The sequence below is a fragment of the Vombatus ursinus genome, unplaced genomic scaffold (assembly GCF_900497805.2).
Source record: "Vombatus ursinus unplaced genomic scaffold, bare-nosed wombat genome assembly UNPS02014798.1, whole genome shotgun sequence".
In the NCBI taxonomy this organism is placed as follows: Eukaryota; Metazoa; Chordata; class Mammalia; order Diprotodontia; family Vombatidae; genus Vombatus; species Vombatus ursinus.
This window is the reverse complement of record NW_020954576.1, coordinates 34,882,914-34,907,169: the sequence shown is the minus strand read 5'-3', so window position 1 is coordinate 34,907,169 and position 24,256 is coordinate 34,882,914. Positions and strand designations below refer to the sequence as shown.

The following is a 24,256-nucleotide window of genomic DNA, read 5'->3' as shown; positions in this document are numbered from 1 at the left end:
GGAGTTCTGAGCTGTAGAGGACTAAAGATGACCGGATGTCTATACAAAGCCTGGCACCAATATGGTGGGTCCCTGAAAGCAGGGGACCATCAGACAGCCAAAGAAGAGGCAAATCAGCCCAGGCTGAAAAACAGAGCAGGTCAGAGTTGATTGCCAATTAGCAGTGGGATTGAGTCCATGGGTAGCTGCTGTATTTCCAGACTAGATGACATAGGGAGATCCAGTCTTAAAAAAATTGTGTGTGTATAATGATATGATGATATAAAATATATAATATATTATGTAAATAGTTATTATATTATATATCTTATATTTGTTATGGATAATATATAGTTATTTCCCCAACTCCATTGCTTTATTTGTAATTTTAAAAAATTCTGATGAATATTGCTTTTAAAAATATTCTCAATGAAAACAGCTGCCAGACATGAATATGTCCAAGTAAAAAGTAGAACAGGAGGTTATATGTGAAACCACATATCTCTACTATATACCACTTGTTTTGAATGTATATATATATATATATATATAAAATACATGTATATATTGTTGATGTATTTGTCTTTACGTTGACATCATTACCTACCACCTCCCTCCAGATTGACTTTAGGACAAAGAAAAATCATCCAAAACATCTAAAAATAAACCTTGCCTGATTTTATACATACACACACACACACATATGCATATATATACAAGCATATATATATATATATGTATATATGTATAATGTTCAGTTCTAGTTGTGCTCTTTTGAGGGAGGAAGTATATTTTGTTATCTTTTTCCCCCCAGGACCTTCATTGTTTTTTCCCATTTTTTTTTCAAGGAATTTTTCAAATTCCTTGTAATGATGTTTTCATTTATATGGTTATTGGCATTGTGCATATTGTTCTTTTGTTTTCATTTATCTATCTTTCTTGGTGTATTCATTTATACAGTTATTGATGTTGTGTATATTACTTTCTTGGTTATTTTGCTCTGCATTAGTTCATACAAATACTGCCTTGTTTTTCTGAATTCCTCATATTCATCCTTTCTTACTTCCCAGTAAGAGAAGTACATTATATTCATATGCCACACAGCCAGGGTTATACTGGAATCAGCTTAAACTAGTTTAGGAGAGTTGGCTGTTAAGTTTTCGGTGTGAGCATTTACACCTCAGATATCAGTAAACTACAAATCAGGGCTTGAGTTATTGTTTCACTGATTGTTTAGACTTAAGAAAGTAATGGGGAAAATGCTAATAATGCAGATTTAACTTAAAATTTTGTCACATAAACATTTCTTTTTTTTTCTGGAGAGCTAGTTGTTAAACATTTACTAGCATATCCCTGGCCATTGCATTTTCAGTCATCCACTAATAGACAGGTACCATGCTGTTTCTAGTTCTTTGGTACCTGAGAGTGCTACAATGAATATTTCAGAATATGTCAAACTTTTCTTCTCTCTTCGACTTCCTTGGGTTGTATGTCCAGCAATGGGATTTCTGGGTCAAAGAGTATGGATAGTTTAGTAAATGTCCTTGAATAACATCAAATTAAAATCCAGATTGGTTGTATCATTTCACAGCTCTACCAATAGTGCATTGCTACACTGGCCTTGCTTTTTGTTTTCTTTACTAATTTGCATGGAGTGAGGTGTAACTGTAAAGTTCTTTTAATGTGCATTTCTTTTACTGTTAGCAATTTGGAGCATGACTTCAACTACAAATCCTCCATGAAAAGGGAGTAGTTTTAAAAGCAGAATTGATTATTTCCAGTTTACTTTATATAAAGGCTTCCCAAATTTCATAGACTTGTTCATGGGCATGGATGCTGAGCTCATATGACAGAGGGTTGGTTATATAAGAACTAGGAACCAAAATATGTAAATGACAAATATGGTTAAATAATGTCTCAAGTTTACATAGCACTTTAAGGTGTGCAAAGCATTTTCCATACATTATTTTGAGCCTCCATAGTAGTGATCAACTAGGTGAATTGGGGACACATTTTCCCCTTGGACACTGGTGTTTGCAATCACAGTCCGTCAGATTTGTGAAACGAGTAGATAATCAGAGTGCAATCCTTGGGAGATGTATTTCTGCATCAGGAAGCCACTGACCTGATTGACCCTCTTATTGGCAGTCTCTGTGAAAACCACTGAGACCAAATGACCCACTTAGGTCTTCAAGGCAGCACTGAAGGAGGATGGGAATGGAGATCATTCCTGGGCCACTGATGCTGTGGCTGCTGCCTAGGCAAGACTATTTCTAGGGACAATGGGAAGCAGCCTTCTGGAACTTTTCCCAATACAGTTTAGAGCACCACAAAAATATTGCACTAAGATGCATGAATTAAAATTCTGAGCCTCCCAACAAAACTTTGCAAACAATAGCCTCCTGCAGTCCAACATCTGGGAGTTAGTTTGTATAGTCGAAAAAGTGCTAGATTTGGAGTTCAAATGTCTTGGGTTCAAACTTTGCCACTGTGTGACATTCGGCAAGTCACTTAATCTTTCAGAAGCCTCAGTTTCCTCATTTGTAAGATGAAGATGTTGGAAGAGATTAAATCTGAGATTATTTTCTACTCAGAAATTCTGCCCCTGTGATCTCCAGAAACAGACTTATCACTGGCTTACACTCCAGAGTAACTTTTGTTCTTGTGCCCCCAAACACTTTATAGGCTTCTGGGGCATTATAGTTTTTCCTGTGGTTTCTCTTCTGAGAACAAGTACAGGACCAGTGTAGATATACTTACAGAGAAAAGAAAACACTACTTTTGTTCTTTTAACTTCTACATACATTGGTATGATTAGTCTGTTTGCAAAACAACATTTGCTGAAGGTTGTCTATATTTAAGAGCTCTGGACCAGATTCTGTGGTTAGGAATAGAAGAAAGGAAAGGTTCAGTACCTGCCTAATTATACATATTATTTTTCTATTAGAAAAGAATTCTTTTAAAAACATATTACCTTAATCACTCTCACCAAGAGAGTCATTCCTTGTAACAGACTAAAAAAAGGTGAAAAAAAAATTTCAGCAGAACTAACCAACATATGAACCAGTTCTGACAGTGTGTACAATATTTTACCTCTATAATCTCCTACCTCTACAAATAAGGAATATGATAGGGTACGTTTTCTTAAATCTTCTTAAGGATTAAGTTTGGGCAACATAATTAGATAACATCTAGTTTCTTTTTTGCTGTTGTCAGTTATATTTACATCATTGAAATAATTTTGCCTGTTGTTGTTATGCTGGTTCTGCTGACTTGACTTTGCATCAGTTCATATGAATCTTACCATGCTTCTCTGAATTCCGATTCAATTTTAAACATCAGTCTCTGATCTGAGGGTTGTATAGGACCAAAACAATAAAGCTTTATTTTTGGCCAGTGAAAAACCTCAGTCGTCTTACAGTTGGAAAATGGACATGTATAACATCATGGATAAGCACCCATAGGTTGATGCAAAAAGTATAATATGGGTCTCTCTCAAATTACTTTTGGCCTCGTGGCAGCAGAGGAGAACTCAGTTATGCATTTCTAAAGTGCTTTGGAGGAAAATGTTCCCTCTATAAAAAGTGTCATTATAGTAGATTGATATATCTGAAACAAATTGATAATAAATTTCCTTGGCTGGGTGTTGGAAAGGATGGAGGGAGGAAAAGGGAGGGTGGGGGAAAAGAAGATGATAAGTTTGGGATAATCTATTTCAGCTAATAGAAGAGGAAAAAAAAAATCTACCTTCCTTTCTTCTCTTTTCCTGATATGAGGACAAAGGGTCAAATTAATGGAGCTCTGAATAAAATGATAGCCTTTTTCAGAGATGACTTCACATTCCACTAGTGAAGTGAGAAAATCCTGAGTTGAATCCTGTGGCTTTCCAAAGTGTGGAGCTGATATGTTACAAAATTTTCATGTTACGAAAGTCGAAAAAGCACTGTTTTCAAACACTCAAAAAGACATACAAAAGAATGCACATTGCTAGAGATTAGAACTAGGGGGAATCAGATGTCCCTTTAAGTTGAATTATTTGGAACGGCTGCTTCTGTGTATTTTCTTTTGGTTGCTGTTCTTTAGAGTACATTTTCATGGCCCAATTACCAGACCAATTATAGTTTTCTCTTTTTATTTGTTCATTTTTATTGCAACCAGGAAGGGTGGTGGTGGTGGGGTTTCTATGGGGGGAGGTACATTGTGACAGTCTCATTTATAGAAGGCTTTCAATGCTACTGATTAGAATGCTCTTTAGCTAGTCGACTTTCCAGAGATGGTACTATAAAAACTGCCTTTCAGATTAGAATCTTCACGACAATGGAAGTGTTTCCCACTAATGGAAATATATGGATGTGAGCTGCCTCACTGAGTGAAAGAATATAACAAGGACCTTGGTCCTGGACTCCACATTTGTAAAATCTTCATCAGGGAACTGGAGGATGGAACATGCTCATGGATCTTGCAGAAAATAAGTGATTAGGAAATACGATCAAAATTCCAAATGACTTTGGTCCTTTAGGGTAGTGAACCAGACCATGCAGAAAACCACGGTTTGCCTTTCTGAGTTGAATCAGAGGTTCAGGCTAGTGTCATAGAAGGAAGACTGGACTTATTGTCAGGAGATTTGGGTTCGGATCCTCTCCGAGACTTTTCTAATCCGAAAAACAATATTTGCATTACTTACTTCAGGTTCAAATTGGACAAGCATTTGAGTGTCTAGCACAGTTAGCTAGGTAGGTGCTATAGATACAAACACAAAAATGAAATAATTTTTTTCTTCAAGAAGCGTGTGTTGGTGAGGGGTTGGGAGGGTGATGGTAGTAGGGGGAGGGGTGGCCATGGCAAAAGTAAATACAGGGCCACGGTGAGGAAAGCAATGTATAGGCATTAAAATGACTATTATCAGGCAGCTAAGTGGCTCATTGGAGTGGGGCTTGAGCTTGAATTTAGAAAGACTTGATTTCAAGTCCAGCTCAGACACTTACTAATTCTGTGACCCAAGATAAGTCACTTAACAACTCTCAGATTCAGTTTCATCACGTGTAAAAAGAAGTGATTGGAGGAGATAACCTCTAAAGACCCTTCCAGTTCTAAATCTTTGACCCATTAGACCTGTAAATTTTGACTGGGCTATTTTAAGGCAGATGGGAGATAAGAAATGGCTTAAAAAGATTTAGCACTGAGCCTGCTATGAGAAGGAACCGCAGACAGGCCTGGCCAAGCTGAGACCTGTCCTGTCCCGCCTCCCCCATGGAGTACCTTATCAGCATCCAGGGGCCCGACTGTACCTTGTGGCCTCCAACCGTGTGGCTGCCAGAACATTGTCCAGATGAGGGATGATTACGATAAGATGTTAAAGATGAGTGAGAAGATCTTACTTCTGTGTGTTGGAGAGGCTGGAGACACTGTGCTGTTCGCTGAATACACTCAGAAAACGTGTAGTTCCTCGAGATGCACAGTGGGTATGAATTATCTCCCACAGCAACAGCTAACTTCACTCACTGAAATCTGGCCTACTACCTCCGAGGTCGGATCCGTACTGTGTCAACCTCTTCTTGGCCGGCTATGATGAGCAAGAAGGACCCGTACTGTACTATATGGCCTACCTGGCAGCCCTGACCAAAGTTCCATTTGCAGGCCACAGTTACAGTGCCTTCTTGACCCTCAGCATCCTAGATCATTTTTGCAAACCAAGTTTCACACATGAGGAGGCAGGAGAGTTCCTGAAGAAATGTCTGGAAGAGCTCCAGAAGTGCTTCATACTGAACCTGCAGCATCCTTCAGGGTCCGGATCATTGACAAAGATGGCATCTGTGACCTGAACGACATCCTCCCTTCCAAGAGGAGTTCCTAACCCACCACCTACCCTCAAACTGATCCCACCAGCCAGCTTATCTTTTTGAGACTGGCTCTTTTACTATTATTTTCTATACTTCTGAAATTCACAGAGAGTTAGATACCAATAAAGCTGGATATTGACAAAAAATAGCTAGCACTTATATACCACTTTAAGATTTGCAAAGCACAGGTAAATATTATCTAATTTTATCCTAACAGCAAACCTGAGAGGTAGGTGTATCGTCCCTCTTATCCCTATCCTTGTTTTATAGAATTGAGGTAAATGGAAGTTAAATGACTTGCCCAGCATCACACACACAGCTGGTAAGTGTCTGAGGTCAGATTTGGACTTGGCTCTTCCTGGCTTCAGGTCTAGAGCTCTAGCTGCCATCTTTAAAAGTAAGCCTAATAGCCACATGTTACTGCAGAATAAATGGATGAATGAATCAATCAATAAGCATTTATTATGTACCTATTGTGTGCCAGGAATGAATGCACTCAAGAAGTGATGAGAAATCCACAGAACTGGTGTTCAAGGAAAGATAAGTGTGGGGTAGTTACTACAAGAAAAAAAGGCTATGTGTATAGTATTTTAAAAAAAGATAGAGGAGGCATCAGAACCAAAAACTGCTCTGAGGGTTGTCTGTTCATATGGTATGATGAAATAAGCTTGAAACTTTGTTCAGCCTTCCTCATTCTGCTGTAGTTTGATGGTCAAAGAAAACTAATGTGATCTTTGGCTGCGCTGAGAGAAGATTAGGTCTAGAAGGTTAGAAGTCATGGATGTGATAGTCCCACTGTACTTTGCTTTGGTCAGATGCCATATTTACTATGTTCATCTCTGGCCACCATATTTTAGGAAGCATATAGATAATTTTGGGAACACCCAGAAGAAGCTGACCAATATGGGAAAGGGCCTCAAGGTCATGTCATATGAGAATTCGTTCATGGGACAACGGATATTTATCTCGGAGGAGAAAAAAAAAAGACTTAGGAGGGACAGGATAGCTGTCTTTACATATGGGAAGGGCTGTCACATGGAAAAGGGATTAGATTTGTTCTGCTCCGTTCCAGAGGACAGAACCAGGAACAACAGATAGAAAGCAGAGAGAGTCATATTTAACCTTTGTGCAAGAAAAGAAAACCCTAACACTTCTTAAAGTTTAAAACTATGTAACAGTGTAATGAGTTGCCTTGGGGAGTAGCAGGGTCTTGTACAGTGGAGGTCTTTAAACAAGGAATAGATGTCGACTTATCTGAGATGTTGTGGGGAGGTTTCTTATTCAGGGATAGGTGTCTTCTGAGGCCCCTTTCGATTTGGTGCTTTTAGGAGAAAGGCACTATTGTTCTTTCTCTTCTTTTGCTTCCTCAGGTGTGAAAGAGGTTTAGGATGCAAGATGTCGGGGGATGGGCTAAATTTCCAGGGAACCACTTCAGAAGTAGATTACGCAGGAGGGTAGTGACAGAAATTATTCTCTCACCTGAAACCAAATCCAGCAGCTAGGTGACTAGATGTAGGGAGATTGACACCAATTAACCTGAACTTCCACAACCATGCATATGTTTTTCAAAGATGTTGGATCCTAATTTAAGATTAGTTTTAAAGGAATCTTCGAATAAAGGTCTGTATATGAGATTACTGTTACATTAAATCGATAATTGTTAAAGGATTAGAGAGAAAGGTACAAAACTTTACCTTATCTTTATTTAATATAATCCTTTAAAAATTTCTGTTTAATATTATTAAGAATTTAGCTGTGCAGATTTGATGCTATTTTATATTAAGAAATGTTGGAAGAAAGTGTGCTCATTTATTCCTTAAAGCTTTTGGCTTATGCTTTATTTTTTGGCTATGTGGTCATAGTAACTTGTCACCTTCTGGTAGCAATGTATGTAAGTTACAGATGTAAAAGTTAAGGAGAAAAACTAGCCTTCTAGGGGCTAAAATGATAAAATTCAAGTGATGGAATGACGGTAAATGTCTCAGTGACCAAAATTCAGAAAACAGCTCAGCATGAAAGTTTGCTTTTATGCTTTTCATCAGTGGAATCTTTGAACAGGGTGCAGGTGACCAATTGCTGTTGTGATTTTAGGAGTATTTGAAGGCTCCCTGTGTCTCCCTAATGTCCTCCCTTCTACCTCTGTGGGCTTATGCATCGAACTGTGGCAGAGGTCTACCTTTTTAATCTTAATGAATGGAGGAACAATCGTTTATTAAACACATACTGTATACCAACCACTATAGCTAAATGCTGGGGATTCAAATAGAAAAGTAAACAGTCTTTGTTTTCAAAGAGCTTACAATCTAATGATTGGAAGCAATCCATATAAGGGAGTGATGGCTAGGGAGAGACAATTTGGATTGTAAATCATAGGGATTGATGTACCTTCCCAGAAGCAATGACAGAATTGATCTAATTAGCAATAGTAGAAGTAGAAAGTAGCAGAGGGAAATCTGCTAAAAGGCAAATACACCTGGGAGGTATTAATCTATCCTTAATCATTTACACCTTTGTTAATTAAGGATCTGAGATCAAGAAGGGGGAGAGCAAAAAGGGACAGTAGACATCTGAGGTAGAGGGCGTCATCAAAGGAAGAAAAGGCTAAGAGTAGAGTGACTGACATTGCTGAAGATGAGATTCACTAAGTTCATGTCTTTGCTAAAGCAAACAAAAATGGTCAATAAATACCATGTACTGGGCACTGTGCTAAGCTCTATAGATACAAAGAAAGGCAAAAGAAAGTCTCCCCTCCCCCTCTTCCCACCTTGAGGAGATCACAATCTATTGGGGAGACAACATGCAAACAGCTATATACAAATAGGAGAAAATTGGAAAAATTGGAAATGATCAACAGAGGAAGACATTAGAGTAAAGAGGGACTGGGGAAGACTTCTTGTAGAAGGTGAGATTTTAGGTATAAGAAGACTAGAAAGATAAGGGGGAGGTTATTAAGTGGTATAGAATTGCAGCACATCTGTCTCTCATCATTTAAGCAGACTAATCCTACCCATTCTTTACTTCAACTATTTTTGTATTAATAGATGTTATATAAATCCTTGGCTCCTGGAGAGCAAGAATGCTCCTTATGGAGCAAAAAGGCACCAGATTTTCCCCTAGTCTGATGAATGTATGAGGACCATGCTTCTCTGAAAAAGCAGTAGCATTGTAAGCTAAAGAATAATGATAATAATAATTAATACTTATATACCACATTAGTGTTTGCAAAGCATTTTATACATGTTATTTCATTTGATCCCCACAACAACCCTGTGAAAAAATGGCAGAATCTACTCTTCTCCTAATGTTGAGAAAGTAGCAGTGCATAGGAGGACTCCAGCTGAAGCCAGAAGCTGGAAGCATAGAGAAATTCTATTACTTCATGCCCAGTGGAATCATGCCTGATGGTGACCAGCAGCTATGAAAAATCAACAGGGAGCAATGAATGCCTGACAGATACTATATACCATATCTCCACATCTGGCAGGGATTACCCAGTTGGGAAAAAATGTATGTTCCTTGAGAGCTTTTGGAAGCAGGCTCAGCAGGAGCAACACAGTGATATTGCTAGAAAAAATTGTTGGCCTTTAGCATCAAAGGCATAAGTTGCCTCTCTCGGGTATGTCCTGACCAGACATGTTCCCTACATGTGTGCTACTCCGGAAGTGTTTCCTAAGTGTGTCCATTTTTCCCACCGATGGCATGTATATTTGTGGAAAATCTGCCTCAGATTTATAGAGAAACATTTTATTGTTACTTTTCTTATTATGATATTTCATTAAGTGCCTTTACTTTGAATTAATTGTATCCTCTTATTCACTAGGAAATTAAACATCATTGGAGGGATTTTGAGTGATAGTATCTTGCATATGAGATAACCTTGTCTAAGTGACCCAAAGGTGAGTTCTATATCAATAGCAAAGACAAAGTCTCTTATGTCATCCTTATGGACAAGATGGAAGGATGTGAGCTAGACAATTAATGTAAGTAGATTTGGAGCTGGTTAAAGGATCAGATTGAAAGAATAGCTATGAATAGGTCAATATCAGCTTGGAGGGACCCTATGCAGTCTAACATTTTTATCAATGACTTAGATGAGGGCATATATGACATCCTATCAACTTTGCAGATGATGTAGATCTGGAAGTGATAGATAATTAAAATGTTGGATGATAGAATAAATATTGAAAAAGATCTTAACAGGCCAATATGATGGAGTGAATCAAATAAAATGAAATTTAATAGTGATGAAAGTAAAGTGTTATACCTACTTTGAAAAAATCAACCTCACATATAGAAGGTCGAAGACGTTTGGCTGGATTACAGTCTGGGTAAAAAAGAGCTGGGGATTTTAGTGGATTGTAAGCTAAATATGAGTTAACTGTGGGACATAATAGTCAGAAAGGCTAATGCAATCTTAGGTTACATTCAGGAGCAGTGTCCAAAATAACGGAGGTTATAGTCTCACTGTACACTGCTGGGTAAATGAGGAAGCTGGTAGAATAATGGACATGATGCTGGACCTAGATCGAGGAAGATCTAAGTTCAAATCTGGCTTTGAGTCTTACTAGTTGTATGACCCTGGGCAAGTCACTTAACCTCTGTCTGCCTGTTTTCTCATCCATTAAAAGGAGGCAATAATAGCACCTACCTCCTAGGATTGTTGTTAAGATGAAATGAGATAATTTTTGTAAAGCCCTTTGTGAACCTTAAAGCACTAAATGTCATTGTTGTTGTTATTACTATTATTATTATTAATTACAAAACTAGAGATTTTATCCAAAAGGAAGGGGTAGTCAACTGGTCAAGAAGGATAAAAATAGAGCAAAGAATTAGAAATTAAGACATTTCTGGTAACTTTAGGGACAGCCGTTTCAGTTTGAGTGATGAGGTGGGAAGCCAGATTGTTAAGGACTGAGAAGTAAGTTAGAGAGTAATGGTGGCAAAGAGTATAGATTTTTCCCCCATAGGCGCTTAGTTGAGAAACAGAAGAGAGATATAGGATAATAGTTAGAGGTGATGGTAGAGTAGGTAGAATTAACATTACTTAGCTAGTAATTTAACATGTGGGTTGAAGAATGAGGAATTGAGGATGACTCAAAGGCTAAATGGAGGCAGCTGGGTGGCTCAGTGGTTGAAGCTCTGGGCCTGAAAGTCAGGAAGACCCGAGTTCAAATCTGACCTCAGATACTTACAAGATGTGTGGCCCTGAGCAAATCACTTAACCTCTGTTCGCCTTAATCGACTGAAAAAGGAAAAGGAAAATCACTCAAGTATCTTTTCCAAGAAAACCCCATAGACAATATTGATATGCTATGGTCCATGGGTTCATGAAGAGTTGGACAGGCTGAACGACTGAATGAAAATAACAACAAAGGTTAAAAAACTTGGACAGCTGATTTAATAGTTACCTTCAAGGATTTAAAGGCTATTATTTGGTTAAAAGATTAGACCTGTTCTGCTTGGTCCCAGAGGACCACCTGGATGGGTGGGAGTGACAAAGAAGATTTAGATGTGCTGTAAGCAAAAGCTTCCTAATAATTAGAGCTATCCTAAAGTGGAATGAGATGTTTTGGGTAGGAGTAGGTTTCTCATTACTGGAGAGCCTCAAAATGCAGGTTGGATGACCACTTACTCGATTGGGATGTTGTAGGTCAATACTGGGTTGGACTAGTTGAGATCTCAGGTTCTTTTAAACTCTCAGATTCTGTAACTTGAAACCGTATGCATGAGCAAGGTGATTAGGCCGACTGTTAATTTACTGGACCTGTTTTATTTGTTGAAAACACCAACTCTCTTAGTCCCAGAAGCTTACGAACAAAAGAAGAAAGAAGCCATGAGTTTGTAAGGTCAGTGAAGGCTAACAGAAAATGACCTGGGTCCACCCAGACCCAGGGAGATTCTAAGTTTCAGTGTATAGACATACCAGCATGGGAAGGACTTGACAAATACAGCTTCTATTTCCTCATATACTCTCTCAAAAACTGCTTCTAGGCATTCTGTAGCTAAGGGACTTCCCAAATGGGGAATTTCTTTGACTGCCACCTGGAGGGATTTATGTCTAGGCTATTCCTCAGTTGAGGGGAGGGGGGCAAAAAAGAACTCAGTTCTCAAAGTGTCATTTCCTTTTTCAATAATTTTAGGCTGGAACCCCTTCCTGGTGATGGGAAGAAGAGGCCAGGAGACCAGGGCAGCATTGGTGTCCTCAGCATAAAATCATCAGAGTCAGGAAGGCAGTTTGGGACTTTGCTATGCTCGAGGGCTAGGATTTCTTCCTTTAGAGTTCCATGTATCTCCTACATCCACAGACCTATAGTTTGGATCATCTAAAAGTACTTATTCCCTGATCATAGCCCACCTATGTAATTGGCCCTCACTAGTCCCCTCTGTGTTTCTTGGGGGAATTCCATTTAAAAAATGCTGTTAAAAAAGATGTGGGTCATTTTTTGATATTTATTCTGTTAGCAGTAGCAGAAGGCATATTATGGTTGCTGTTGCTCTTAATTTACTTCTGTCTATCATTCATGGGCATTAATCTCATTTGATTTTAATCCATTGAAAACAAGGGGGAGCAACATGGCACAGTAGACAGAGTGCTAAAATTTGTAGTCAGAGGTCTTTGTATTTGAATCCTGACTTGTCACTTAATACTTGTGTGACCTAGGTCAAATTACTTTACCACTCTGAGCTTCAGTAAAATAAATAGGTTGAAACACTACCCAAGGTCTCATAGCTCTAAATTCATGATCGTACGGTCAGTGGTGGTTGCTTCTCTTTGAATCTCTTCTGAGAGGCAGAATTGATGATGATTTGATGATTTCTATAGAGATTAGGATTACATAAGATCACTGAATTTCAGAGTTGGAAACTCTGAACTGACCAGGCACAGATAAGGGTCATCAAGTAGGGTATTGTTGTTCAGTCATTTTCAGTCCTGTCTGACTCTTTGTGACCTCATTTGGTGTTTTCTTGGCAAAGATGCCAGAGTGCTTTGCTATTTCCTTCTCCAGCTCATTTTTACAGATGAGGAAACTGAGGCAAACAGGGTTAAGTGACTTGTCTAGTGTCACACAGCTAGTAAGTGTCTGAGGCCAGATTTGAACTCAGGAAGAGGAGTCTTCCTATCTCTAGGTCTAGCACTCTATCCACTGCATCCCCCAAGTGCTCCTCACTTAGGTTTGTGTAGCTTTTAAGAACACACAAAATAATGGTCCAGGGTTACATGTTGCTAGTAATGGTGAATGTTGGCTCTCCCTTATATCTTCCTTTTCCCCCTCAGGGGAACATGTTCAGGTCAGTGGTTTTTACAGCCTCTGAGGAGGTGAGGAACCTGTCAGGCCTGAGACACCTTGAGCTTCCCTCACTGGGTTCTTTTATATGCCAATAAGACCGCCACATGCCAATGTGACCAGTGCACAGCTTTTCGTTATTCTTGAACGAAGAAAAGTTTGTGCTCTACCTGCCTATTAGTAGGGATGGTCCAGCAGTGTTCCCTTGGCCTTGAGCATCTTGAATTTCTTCTTGTACCACAGCCTAGGGGTTTCCCCTTTTGAAATTCTATCTACAGGGCAACTAGGTGGTACAGTAGATAGAGCATTCCCCCTAGAGTCAGGGGGACCCGAGTTCAAATCAAGTGTCAGACCAGACACTTGACACTTACTAGCTGTGTGACCCTCAGTAAGTTACTTTTGCCCAATTGCCTTGCCAAAAAAAAAAAAAAATTCTATCTACACCCTAGGGCCTGTTCCCTCCCTCATAATGTGACAAGGCGCTATGGCCATTGCCTACCCCTCCAACCCATATTCACCCCAAAGTTCATCCTACAACTCACCAGACAAGTAATTATCCAGGCTTTGCTTAAATACCTCTGTAAGAAACAAAAGTTCCAAGAAGCTATTGGTGAACCAGGAAAAACAAAACAAAACACCTTTCTATTATTGGCCTAGCAAGGCCAAGTGTCCCACGTGTGGGCATACCTTACAGAAAGTAGAGCAAAGCTTTTTATCCCTAGTCTGGAATCGCAGTGCCCTCCCTTGTTTCCCCATTGGCGGGGTAATGCAGGTTTTACAGCCTATCCGAAGCGCCTAATTTCCCCACTTGAGTCTTTGCCCCTAATTACATCTCCCATTCCCCACATTTTCTTGTCAACAGTCTACAGCTGTCAATACCTCAGCAGCTATTCATCATCCTGATGAGTAATATGCAGAAGCCACATTCCCAACCACATTTTCTACACCTCCAATAGGGGAGAAACTACCATTTCCTAAGTCAGCCCAATACACTTTTGGATAACTTATTATTAGTAAGTTTTTTCTAACTTTGATCCTAAATTTGCCTCTGTAACTTCCACCCCTTGTTCTAATTCTGCCTTCTTGGGAGAAACAGAATGTATACCATCTTTTCCCTAAGACAGCCTTTTATGTACTTGAAGACAGTTGAAGTATCCTTCAACTGATACTCACATAGCACAGAGCCCCTCTTTTACTCCAGTGTCTGATGAGAAGTGGCTTTTCTCATTAAGGATCTCATTAACCACTCTACATGTGCTAGATAATAACAATAATAGCTAACACTTATTTTGTAAATGATATTTTATTTTCCTGCCATTTACATGTAAAAACAATTTTAACATTTATTCTTTTTTCTTCCAAGTTCTGAGTTCCAAATTCTATCCTTCTCTCCCCTCCCCCTCCATGAGATAGTAAGCAATCTCATATATGTTATATGTATGTAATCATGTAAAACATTTCCATATTAGTCATTTTGTGGAAGAAAACTCAAACAAAAAAGAAAGAAAGGAAAAAGAAAGAATGAAAAGTAAAAACAGTATGCTTTGGTCTGTATTCAGACACCATCAGTTCTTTCTCTAGAGGCAGATAGCATTTTTCACCATGAGTCCTTTGGGATTGTCTTGGATCATTGTATTGTTGAAAATATCTAAGTCATTCACAATTATTCATCATGCAATATTGCTGTTATTTCATACAACGTCCTGCTGGTTCTTCGAGCTTCATTCTGTGTCAGTTCATGTAAGTCTCTCTTGGTTTTTCTGAAATCATCCTGCTCATCATTTCTTATATTTATAGCATAGCCATATATAGTGCTTTAATTTTTTCCGAAGTTCTTTGTATATGTTGTCTGCTATGATTTTCACAATTCTTGTCAGGTATGTCTAGCTATGGAGGCAGCTGCAATAGCCCCTGGAAACAGTACCTTAGAGGAACAATAATGAAACGTACCTCCTTCCTTTTGCTAAGGGAGGTAGATACTACTGATACTAAATTTTGTCTGTAGTTTCAGATGCGGTCACCACCTCAGTTGACTTCACTTAATTGTTTTCTTTGTGGCAAAGGATGGGGGTCTATAGATGGAGCATGGTGCAATATGAGGAAATATTTATAGCATAAACAATAAAAGACATAAATGAAACCTAAAAAGAAAAACTGGCTATATTTTTAAAGAGAAAGAAAATGGTTATTTCAATGCAGTACTATATTTCAAGACATTCTTCTCATCCCCTACCTGACACTGTGCCAGTACAATAAATGTCTCTTCCAAGACCAGATATCTGAATTGTTTGGCAGAATTCTGGGCCATGCATGAATATCTCTTCACACAAGCGCTGTGATCTCAACTCAGGAAGCGACCGTTTCATCCAGTTTATCAAATACAAATTACACCCACAGACTCTGGCAAATTCTCAATGACTTGGCTTATTGTTGCCTGTATCATAAAACCAGACCAGTCATAATATGGCCATTTTATTAACATGGATGGCACAGTTGCTTCTCAACAGCTGACATGAATAAACATGAGATTGCAGGGCTCTCGGTAGCTAGGTTGCTGAGCTGCTGTTTTCTGATAGTTAATGATGGCTTTGATGGGGGCATTAGGTGAAATATGATTCACCTGCCAACATTCTCATGTAAACCAAGACTTGTTTTCATCAGGTGAAAGATTATATCAAGATGGGCTTTAGCCAGACACATTTGCTTGCCAAGTGACAGACACGTTTCTTGCTCTTTACTTTTTATCCTCTATTCCATACAATCCCACAAGTACGTACTAAGTGTCCATGGGGTGAAGAGCACTATTCTGGATACTAGAAACACAAAGACAAAATGAAGGACAATTCCTGTTTCCATGGAGCTTGCATTCTATTAAGGTATGGGGGATGGTACATACAAGATGATTTGGGGCAGAAGAAAGGAATGCATTTGAACTGAGCCTTAAAGAAGGCTTAAGATTCTCAGAGAATAGATAAGGAGACAATGCATTATGGGTGCCAAGGACAGTTTATACTATACAGAGGTGGGGCACAGAATGCCAAGTTTTGGGGAAAACAAATAGACTAGCTTGGTTGGAATCAAGTGTCTATGAAGGGAAATAATAATGTATAATAAGCCTGGAAAAGTAGACCAGAGTTAGATTGTGAGGGGCTTTAAAAGCCACATTGAAGAGTTGATATTTTATCCTAGCTTCCATAGGGAGCCAATGAAAGTTCTTGAGGAGTCCCATAGATTTGTGCCTTAGGAAGTTTCTTTGAGCAGACGTGTGGAGGATGAATTGGAGAAAGAAGAGACTGACATATGAAGTCTTCCAGTGGCTTTGCTTAAAAACCCCCAATCAGGGAGAAATGACTTCCAGAGGTGATAAGTGCCTGATTTAGAATGGAAGCTGTACAATTGAAAATTCCCTTCTCCTGGTGTAACTTCCCTTTTCTTTTCAGCTAAGTCATATCCCTTAGTACTTAGTATTTGTTCCCAATAGGAAATTTATCCCGACTACACTGTCTCAGTTCTGCTCTTTTTATTGATTTCAGCCACCTCTCGAGTAACACTTGTGTGGCTATGCTAAGGTTGCTGTGCAAAAATAAGGCCACTTGGCTTCCAGTGCTAACATTCCAAGATGCTCTGACAATAAAGGAGCAGGGCCATCTGCAAATTGGCAGATGGAATCAACTCAAGTGCAAAGAAAAGCGATCCAGAGCTCAAAAATACAAATTGAGTTAAGGTTTAAAAATGCCACTTTTATAGAATTAGGAAACAAATTGAAAACAGAATTAAGACTGTTTAAAAAAAAACAATTAAAACACTTTAAAAGACAATGAGAATCTTTTATTAAGCTAATTGTTTTTAACGCATTTTTGATTCAATGGTTTTTTTAAAAATTAATTTCATTAGTGTTTAAGCCCTAAATAAGGTTAAGTAAGTCATGCCTATTAATTTCTAAGGTTGATCCCTTGGAAATCAATTATTAATGCACACAAAAGTCAAGTCATACTACAGCAAGTACCATGGCAAAAAAAAAATCTAATAACAATTTCACCTTTATCCCTTATATTGCAAATACTATTTTCATACAACAAAATTCTAGTAGCTGATATTTAATAATTGTAAAAATCAGGATCTTTGATTTAATCGTTTACAGGAAATTCCTGGTATAGAAAAATCTCTTCACATATGCACATCAACAACTCACTTATATTGCCTTGTATTACCACTGGTCTCAGAGAGTTAGCTGGGAGCAGCATTAAGAGGGTAAGTGACTTGCTAAAGGTTTCATGGCAAGTATGTGTCAGAAGTAGAATTTAAATTGAGGTCTCCCCTAAGGCTGCTCCTCTGTCTTCTACACCAAACTACTTCTTACATTTAATAATTTCATTGCTGTTTAGTCATTTCAGTTACGTCCAACTCTTTATGATCTCACTTGAGGTTTTCTTGGCAAAGATATTGAAGCGGTTTGCCACTTCCTTCTCCAGCTTATGTTTCAAATGAGGAAACTGAGGCAAACAGGGTTAAGCGATTTGCCCAGGGTCACACAGCTAGTAAGTATCTAAGGTGAGATTTGAACTCATGAAGATGAGTCTTCCTGATTCCAAGCCCAGCATTCTCTCTACTGTGCTACATACTTGTCCCTTTACGTAGCGTCTTAAAGTTCAAGAATTCCTGCCCTGGAGTCAGTAGAATCTGAGTTCAAATCTGGCCTCAGCCACTTACTGGCTTGTGTGACCCTGGGCAGGTCACTTAATCCTGTTTGCCTCAGTTTCTTCATCTGTAAAATGAGTTGGAGAAGGAAATGGCAAACCAATCCTATATCTTTGCCAAGAAAACCTCAAATGGGGTCATAAAAAGTTGGACACAAATAATTGACTGAACAGCAACAGTTTACAAAGTATTTTCCTTAAAACAGCTCTATGAGGTAAGTAGCACAAATATTATCCCCCTCAATTTATGGAGGAGAAAATTGAGGCTTGGAAAGGTGAACTGATTGGCCCACAATTACATGGCTGGTAGATGAAAGAGCCAATACCTGTACCCAATTATCTTGGTTTCACCCCTCAGGTTTCCCTTATATCAGACTGTGACTCTTTAGTTTAAGAGAAACTAATATAATCTTTTGGAGTTTTTTTAATATAGTAAATTTTTGCTTATTGTCTTTTATGGCTGTTAATAGGTCTTATCTACATGATGCCAACCATCAGAATAAAGTGAAAAATTAGTTATCTGGATTTTAAAAATATCTAGCTGGTTTGGTTCATGTAGATAATTAATCTACATGATGTATTGAACTTTTAAGTTCTGATCTGGATGTTTGGTGCTCTGTGAACATAACAGATGGGTTAAGTGATGGTAAATAGCATTGGAGCCAGAACCAGACGGAAACCTTATGACTAAGTATTTTTTTTAACCCCAGTCTGCATTGGGTTTCTTTTAAAATTAGATTTAGAGTGGAAGTTTCCCGCCTGTACTTTTTACACTAGACTACACTGGATTTCTTTTAAAATTAGGTTTCTTGTTAAGACGATGCTTTTCAATAACAAATCCTTCCTTTTAATACAAAAGTACTGATGAAAATAATTTTCTTTGAATTACAATTATGCAACTTAATGAAGCCTTACAGATAAATTGAAGACATTTCTCAGCCTGTAGGTTTTTTTTTTAACTAGCTTACAACATTCTCACACTAATGTCATAGTAATGAGGCAGATGATGGTCCTGAGTATTAGTATTGCTGCTTGAAATCACATTTCTAATTTCTATTAAAATTCTTCCTTGTCTGTAGCCTGATTTCTTTTGGATTTTGGACTTTGACAAAGGTTGTACCTATATGCAAACTAAGATTTGACACTTTTCTTCTGTAGGTGTGATTTTGTTAAATGAGATAATATTTTTTAAAGTGCTTAGCACAGTGTCTGTCACATAGTAGGTGCTTAATAGATGCTTGTTCCCTTTACCTTTCCTTTTACACTATAGCTGGACCTTACAAGTTTGTCTATCCAAGGTAAAAACTCAAGTGAAAAATTAAGTCAATCAACCAGATACATTTGAATATTTACTTATTTATATAAGCAAACCATATGGTTCATTAAAAGAATTTTTAACTTTTCTTCTGATTATTCTGTCTTGTGTTTATCCCTTTTCCTGCCCTCTTTAGGCTGTGTCTTCTTTTATTAAGTCAGGTTGAAGTTTTTGGACGCTGTCGTGGAATCACGTAGTCCTAGGGCTGAAATGGATCTTAGAGGTTGCTTAGTCCAACGCCTCATTTTAGATATGATGAAACTAAAGCCCAGAGGTTAAATGACTTGCCCCAAATCACACATGTTTTAAGTAGAAGAGCTGGCATTTGAACTCAGGGCCTCATTTAGTCAATTAGCCTTTAATAAGCTCCTATTATGGGGCTACGCCCTGGAGATAAAAAGAAAGACAAAAAGTCCCAGCTCTCAAGGAATTCAGCCTCTTACAGTCTTTTATAGTCTCTGACTACAAAACCCAGCACTCTCTTTTCCTTACCATGTGGTCTTCCCCTGCATAAGTCTCATAGTTTTAAGTCAAATCAAGTGGCCAAGGTCCTGATTGGTAGAGACCCAAGGATAGATGGCGTGGCTTTGACTATCACAGTGATGGCTCTAGCTCATTAGTTTAATGAAAACCTGTATAGCCATTCTGCTACCACGTACATAGACACTCAATCCGTTAGCTCACAGCTAATACTGTGGTCTTTCCATCTCTAGCCTCTTTACATACCTATTTCCCTCGAGGTAACTCCCCTAATCTGTCCTGGCACTGTCATATTGAGTCCCCAGAGGGTATCTGCTCTTCCCAGATTTAAGGATATCCTGTGGGTCTGTTTATCAGCATAATAATAAGAGTAATAATTGTAATAAGTAATATATTTGTGCAACACACTTCAAAGTTCTTTCATGTGTGATAATAATTATCATTTATATAGTGCTGTGAGGTTTTCAATGCATTTTACATGTATTATTCATTTTATTTTCACAACAACCCCGGGAAATAGGTATTAGTATTATTATTATTCCCATTTTACAGATGAGAAAACTGAGGTTGATAGGTTGACACAGCTAGTAAGTCTGAGGCAGGATTTGAACTCCGAGTTTTCCTGACTGCCAGTCTGATACTCTATTTGCCACACCACCTAGTTGCCATTTACTCCATCTAGCTGAGCCTTATAAAGAAGTGTCATGAAAGGCACTACAGATGAAGAAATGGAAACCCAGAAAGGGATTCCTACCTCCTTGTTCACGGTCCCATCAACTTCCCTACTGGCAGAACCCAGGTCTTCTCCACTCCTATTCAATGTTCCTTCCACCAATCAGATTTTTATATTTTAGGTCAGGAGATGTCTGGGGCTGTAGGATTCTCCTTTCTCATAGTACTTGCAACATATTCTTTGACCTCAGTGCCACTATATTGTATATAACAAAGCAACAAATATACTTCACACAAATGTTTAATAACACACTTGGGTGATCATTGTCTTTGTTGATGTTCTGTGGTGTCCAACTCTTCATGACTCCATATTTGAGGTTTTCTTGACAAAGTTGGAGTGGTTTGCCATTTCCTTCTCCAGCTCATTTTACAGATGAAGAAACTGAGGTAAACAGGGTTAAGTGACCTATCCAGGGTCACACAGCTATTAAGTGTCTGAGGCCAGAGTCTTCCTGATTCCTAGCCCAATGCTCTATCTACTGCACCACCTAGCTGCTGGATCTTCTACTTACCATCTTTGAAACTGGGTTTATTGCAAATCTCAAGTCTCCAAGAGCCAACAAAGAGACCTAAACAGATGTTTTTTTCAAAGAGCTACAACTAGAGATCTAGGAGGGATCTATCTACACAAGCCTAGCTTTCTATTTAGTAAAACAAAGCACCTGATTTTACTTCTAAAAGGAGATTAGCATAATAAAAGAATACTTTGCCAGCTACTATATATTCCAGGGGTGGTACTTTTTTTTAATTCATATGTAGCTTGCATCTATCAAAGGACCCTGAATAGTCAGCGTGACTTTCCATCCATTTTTTAAAAGCTAATTCTTTGGGTTTTGCTTTAAGACACATAAAATATTCGTCTTTATCATTATTTGTCATAACCTGATTCCTCCTTCTTGAAATGATTCTGGAAAAGACGTGGTGTAGGAACAAGTCACATAACAAATACCTACTCCCAGCTCTGAGGGCTTCACTTCTTTGGTAGCTCCATAAGCCTTCAAGACTATTTGCAGCATGGTTACTAAATTTCAGTGAAGTTATCAAACCTGTACAGTAAATGACTTTGTTTTCCCCTCCTCCAGTCAGGGTCCTGCCGCTGCTAATTGTCTTTTCTCTTTCTTGGTTCTGCTTTCATTTTTCAGGGATTTCCCAAAGATTGTCATCTATCACTAGTGATTCCAAGTTTGTTATTCCCCTTGCTAAGAATCAACATTATTGAACTGGAAATCTCACCCTCTAACTATTTATTAATATAGTTTTAAAGGAATTCTCACATTTTGGTCGGTAACTGCTCAGTCAGGTTGAAATGTGATGCTCTTGTTGGCCCATCTGGTCCATGGGGACTGCAGAGAGACAGACTTACTCAAGCTTCACTTGAACACAGAAATGAAAATCAATAAACAATTTGAACTTCTCAGAAGAGAATTTTTCACCTCTAATGAATATACAAGCTTGGTTACAGCTTAATTTAAAGATGGAATTTAGTGTGTGTTTTTGCCTGCACCGTAAGCATGACAAACATAAGCTTCAAGTGACATGTCCCTGAGGGAAACTTATTTTTTTAAAAAAATCATCATACATCCCCTCTTCCCCTGTAGACAAGAGCATGCTAACACAAAAATGAGATCTCATCTGTAATATTTATTCAAATTGTATTCTTGGTAAATGGTTCAGTGTTTTAACCAGCAGCTGTGGCTGTTTACCAAAACTGATTTGGAAAGAGGGAAAAAAAACCCCACCCAAATAGCTCAGTTAAGTCAAATAATTTGTTAATGGGGGAGCATGGCACGGTAGATAGAGCACTGGTTTTAGATTCAAATTCTACCCCTATACCTTACTAGGCAGGTAACCTTGGGCAAATTGCTTGATCTTTTTGAGTTTCACACATTTCCCTAGGACTTATCTACTAAATCATAGACCAGTTGTGAACTGTATTGGTGGAGATAGTTTTCATACTAGGAGTTTCCTACATTGATGAAAAAAAAATCAAAACAACAAGAGATCCTTTGGGTAATTCATTAATGTTCAATTTGTAAGAATTTATTGAGCACTTACTGGATGCAAAGTACAGTGCTATTCTGAACTGTTGTTTGAGCTGAATTAAACCCTTTTGTGTCTTCCCACTTCCTGAAATCATTTTATAGGTGTAGACAATTACATGTAGAACAAGTTAGACTGCTTCGAGTCAATTTACCAGTAAATTTAGGGTCTTTCTCTTTGGGGGAAAAAAACCTCCAAGTACAACTTATTCTAACCATTTTACTAACACTTGCTAATTGCTTTCTTTAAAAGCAACTACTTATTTGATTGAATTCAACCAGATCTTGTATGTATGTGTGTAAGCAAACTAAATGAAATCACAGAATTGGAGTACTACTTATAGACTGACTTCTACCTGCACTATTCCAGGTATCATTCACATCATTTAACAAGTCTGGTGCCATATTGGGAATTGTCCAGAATTTGTTTCTGATATCCAGGAACATAAAAAAATGAGTGATATTGGTGAGTGACACTATGAAAAGAACACAGGTGGAAAGATACAACTACACAAACACTGAACTGATGCTATGGGATTAAAGCAATTACTTTGCATATCAGCAGTGGCACCAAGAGTTTGATTTTTAGTGAAGTAGAGAGTATAGAGTGAATGCCTGTCTATCCCATTATTAAATGTCTGTGGAGAGGTTTCATCCTTCCCTTAGTAACTCATTGCAAAGGCTCAAAATGCACTTGATGGATTAATCAGTTTAATTTTCTCTCCAGGCCCTGCAGGGTAAGGCATTATGACTTCTTTGTTAAAGAGAGGAAGAATGGGCCCATCTCCCCATTTCCACAACCTTGTTCAAGTGAAGAGAGGTCAGGGAGTGGTTAGGGATGAATTCTCTCAGTACTGTATAAATCAAAAGAGAACTCCTTTTTGCTAGGGTCTATGACAGGGCCAACCCATATGTCAGAGAATTGGTCTGAATAAGAATCATGTGATGTGTTTCAGGACAATATAAATAACACATTTTCCTGCTCCAAAGGGAGAAAACCCACACTTCACTCTTGTCCTATATTTCTCTTTGAATTGAATCCACTATTGTCATCCAGTTGTGTTCCCTACTACTTTCTATGTGACACCTCAACTCTCACTGGGCTCCTTCCCCAATATACAAAGCACCATGTGCCATTTGCCTATCTTGGCTGATGCTTTTCCTTTGGCTGTAGTTCTTTCCTCACTTTCTTTTCATTTTCCCTGGCTTATGTAACCCTACTCCTCCTTCAAGGTCCTCCTCTGAGACTCAGAATCCAGTTCTGGCTCCCTAACTAGATTCAAATGGTAGGCCCTTTTAAGGACAGGGCTTATACTTCTTGTGTATTCCCTATGCCACCTAAAACAATGCTAGGCACATGGGTGTTCAAAGAATACTTGTTGAAGGCTTCATTTGAGGAGAGGATTGCTGTCTTGGAGCTGATGGTCAGTCAGACAGTTAGTCAACAAGCATTTATCTATCTATTTTTAACATTCATGTTTTAAAAATTGAGTTCTAAATTCTCTCCCTCCCTCCTGTCCCTCTCCCACCCAATGAGAAAGCAATCAATATGATATCAATTATGCATGTGAAGTCATGCAAAATATATTTCTATATTAGCTATTTGCTAAAAAAAAAAAGAAAAGAAAAAGCAAGAAACATAAAGAAAGTGAAAAAAGACTGCTTCATTCTGTATTCAGAGAATATCACTTCTCTCTCGAGCTATATAGCACATTTTATCATGGGTCCTTTGGAATTGTCTTGGCTCATTGCATTGATTAGAACAGCTAATTCTTTCACAGTTAACAATATTGCTGCTACTATGTACAAAGCACTATGATCTCCCAGTTCTGCTCATTTCACTTTGTATCACTTCCTATATCTTCCTATGTTTTCTGAAATCATACTG

At 38.3% G+C, this 24,256-nt stretch overlaps 1 pseudogene; it reads left to right on the top strand.

Annotated features, from left to right (window-relative positions):
• The first annotated feature begins 5,229 nt into the window (after positions 1-5,229).
• Positions 5,230-5,833, top strand: LOC114049575 (annotated as a pseudogene).
• Positions 5,834-24,256: the final 18,423 nt, after the last annotated feature.